We start from the raw sequence: 4,090 nt of genomic DNA on the forward strand, positions 1-4,090 counted from the left end.
GCTGCCACTGGAGCGGCCGGGGAGCCAGAGCGGGCGCCGCCTCCCGGGGCCGCGGCTACAAGCCTCGGGGCGTGGCGCCTTGTGGACACGCCCAGGGGTGGGCCCTGCGCCGCCGGACACGCCCCCCCGCCAGGCTTTAAAGGCGCCGCGTCTCGCAGTCGTTCTGCGGCAGCCGCGTAGGCGTGGTCCAGCGAAGTGGGGTGAACTTGCGCCGTGGGCCCGCGCGGTCGTACTCGGGGCTTCCCCTTCCCTTGCGTCCCCACTCTCCCAGCTACAAGACAACCGGAAGACTCCCCTGCCCTCCACCCAGGGTCGCCTCTCTTAACCCCAGGAGGCCGACCATTTCTCTGGGCCTCCACGCATTGGGAAGCCTCCGGCTGGTAGTCAGTGACAGTTCCAGTGCAGCCTGTGCCTTCGCCAGTTGTATGTAACTTTGGGCTCTTCTCCCTCAGCCTCAGTTTCGTTTTCTGCAAAACAGGCAGATAATCCTGTAAAAACAAGCACACATGCTGCTGCACACGTGACCTCATTGGTCTCTTCTCATTCCAGGTGGGGAAACCGAGGCTCAGAGGAGGGACATGCCCAAGGGCATGAGCTATTAAGTGTTGCATTTGTGATCATCTCTGAACTCCTTATTTTTCTTGTTTTGTTTTCTTGTTTTTTAAGATTTTATTTTTTTAAAGTAATCTTAAATAACTTAAGTGAGTTGTGTCCGTCAAACTTAAAACACCGAGATCAAGAGTTGCATGCTCTACCAGTTGCACCAGCCAGGTGCTTCCCACTCCCGCCCCCCATACTGGTTTTATAAGGTTGCTGTGCTCCCCTGAAGTATGTCCCCTGGAGGGCACAGGGCAGCTGCATCCCCCAGGATGCCACCTTGCCACCTCTGGGACACCCTTAGAAAGTGCTTCCCTCAGAGCTGAAGGACTGGGCTTTTTATTATTTTTAAAATTTATTTTATTTTATTCATTTTTAAATTTATTTTTAAATTGGGAATGTCACTCCTCTGAGCCTCGGTTTCCCCACCTGGAATGAGGAGAAGAGACCAATGAGGTCAAGAGCGCAAGAGGGGGAGGGGCAGAGAGAAGGGGACAGAGGATTCAAAGCTGCTCTGAGGCTGACAACAGTGAGCCCGATATGGGGCTCAAACTCCCCATCTGCAACATCATGACCTGAGCCGAGGGTCGAAGGCTCAACCAACTGAGCCCACCCAGGTGCTCCATGGACTGGGTGTTTTTAAATCTAAGTATAATCGACACGTAACCTTATGTTAGTTTCACATGCACAACATGATTTGCTGTTTGTGCACATTGGGAGATAATCAGCCACCACTTCAAGCGATCACCATCTGGCATGGTACACAGTTACACAATTTTTTTCACTTGTGATGAGACCTTCCAAGATTCACTCCCTGCCACCCCGTCAGTCCCCGGGAGAGCCCCCAGTCTCCTTCCTGTGCCTGCAGAGCTGAGGGGCAGTGCACAGTGATGTCCCATGGGTACCATAGGAGTCCACCTCCTGCCCTCCTCATCTAGACCTGAGAGCCATCAGGATGACCTCAGACTGCAACTCCCTGCCTCCAAGGGGAGCGAGGAGGACTGTCCATGTGGTGCAGATGGGATCACCTATGCACAGTGCGGTCGGTATCTGTGACTCCCTATGGATGTGTCTCAGTCCTCTGGTGACAATGAATAAGGTCTGGTACTGTGACCCCCTGAGCTGCCCACCCCACCCCACCCAGACTGGGGTTGTTGAGGGCACCTCGGCCCTGCCTCTGCCCCGCTAGCTTCCCACCAGGGCTCCCAGAGAAGCTCTGCAGGGGAAACACAAGTGCCATCCAGCGGGTCACCCAAAGGGTTCTGCTCTGGTTTGGAACTCACTTAGAGACTATGGCCCCACGTCCACCCCAGGTCCTGCCCTGTCTGTCCTCACTCCCTTGACGTAGATGTACCTGGAAAACTCAGACTCCGCAGGTCCAGATGCCCTAGCAGCTGCTCAGGGTGCTGAGAGATAAGCCGAGGGAGAGACCTGCCCTTCAGGGAAGGGAGAGGGAAAGGTGGCAGTGCTCTGTCATGGGCGTGCACCCAGCCCATCCTGCTCTCCGAGTGGCCCTGCATCCGTGGAGGGGCATGCAGCCCTGTGTCCAGCTTGTAGCGCACACTCAGCCCACCTGAGCCGCGGCAGGTGTGGCTGCAAGATCCTGAACTTCCCAAGGAGGTAAAGTATCTTGCAAAAAAAGGATGCAGCATTGACCACCTGGCCAAGGATAACAGTCTCCCAAAATGTCAGTGGCAACTTCCCAGTGCCTTGTGTGAAGCTTGTGCTCCAGGGGATGAAGCCCTTTCAGGCATAGCCCCCAACCCACCTCTTCATTTCCTGTCTTGACTACCCCCCCCACCCCAAACCCCACCCCGCACCTTTGGAAGCACCAGGCCTCTTCCTTCCTTCCGTCATGCATCCAGTCTCCCCAGACCAGAAAGCCTTTCTCTCCTGCTCTGCTTGGCACACCGGCCTCCAGCATCACCTCTCAGGGGCAGCCCATCCCCCCAGCTCTCCTGGATGGGGCTGGATGGTCTGCTCTGTGGGCCCAGGGCCCTTGTCCCTTCACTGTGCACTCATGAACTGTTAGCCTTCCGTCCATCCCCCGCTCCACCCTCATACCAGCAGCTGCTCAAGGACCATGGGGGCATTTTATTTCTCTGTGTGTCTGGCCTCCAAGAGGCATAGGTGCATGAATGATAGCAGGGGTGGGGGGTGCGTCAGGATGTCTGTAGGAGGTGGGGGCTCCAGAGGGGCCCCTCTGCTGGCAGCCAGGTGGCGAGGCTTCCTACTACCAGCCCTGTCCCCAAAGCCAGGTTTTTTTGTGCCCCTGTGCCCCAGCAGGGCGGAGAGGAGTCTGGGGGCCCTTCCTATGTGACGTGAGGATGGTGGAGAAAGTGCCCCAGGAGCTGGGGGATGCCAGGACTGTCACCATGGCAACAGCTGCTCCCGGGAAGCCAGAGGTGGGGGGTGTGGAAGGGCCCCCTCCCCCATGCAGATGCTGCCTGGAGAGAAGAGGCCTCTTGGGCCGCCTGCCCACCCACCCGGCTTTGTCACTCGATCTCCCTCTTTACAAAGGCAGAACAATACCCGAGGGCTCCCTGAAAGGGAGACTATGGACTGGGAGGAGGGGGATTACCATCAATGCCCACCCCCATTCCTGCTTCACTGGGCAGAGGGGCCGGAGACAGGGGACGAGGTGGTAGTGGAACCCCGTCTCAGCTCCTCTCCGGAGAGGCCTCCCTGCCTGGGGGTCCTGCACATGTGGGGAGGGACCCCCCCTCCACCTGTGTCCCCCACATCCCTTTTGTCTCCCTAGCCTGCACTCCCAGATGCCCTTCTTCCCACGGTCTCCCTGACTATGGCCACACATCACCTCCACTGGACACTTGCTGTCCCCCTCCTTCCCCAGCTTGGCTCTGATACTGCCTCCTCCAGGACGCCCCCCTGCTGGATGCCCTGGGTGCCCGCTGCTGTGCCCTCTTCCCCACTAGCCTGGGTGTCTTGGGCGCCTGGCCTGGAGCAAGCTTCCATCAAAGTTTGTTGAATGAAAAGCACATTGTAATGAGGATGGGGCTCTTTCTGGAAGGGCCTGAATGCAATTGGGGCCTGAGTGGGGGGAAGGGTATTGATTGGACCCTGGAGCACAGAGGTGTTTGCGTGAGTGAGCAGGCCCATCCTGCACCTTCTCCAGGTGCCCAGGTGCCCAGGACGCCCTTCAGGAGGGCTGTCTCTGGCTGGGGAGGGCCCGGCAGCTACAGTGATGCCCCTGCCCCGGGGCAGAGTGACACCACAGTCCGGGCAGAGGTGGGCGTGCTGGGACAGGGGAGACAGGGGCAAGGCAAGTGTGTGCTTCCACACAGGGATGTGTAGGGGATGTGCACCCGTGCCTGTGCTCAGGGCGTAGCCGGCTGACATGCTCGGTGGTGCTCAGGGCATGGGCCCACCTGCCTGAAGCTTGAACCCTGACTCTGACTCGGTTTCCCCTTATGGGCATGTCAAGGGCTGGACTGGATGTTCCATTCTTACTAAAGAAGCATTTAAAAAATTC

Source organism: Suricata suricatta, chromosome 8, assembly GCF_006229205.1.
Source record: "Suricata suricatta isolate VVHF042 chromosome 8, meerkat_22Aug2017_6uvM2_HiC, whole genome shotgun sequence".
NCBI lineage: Eukaryota > Metazoa > Chordata > Mammalia > Carnivora > Herpestidae > Suricata > Suricata suricatta.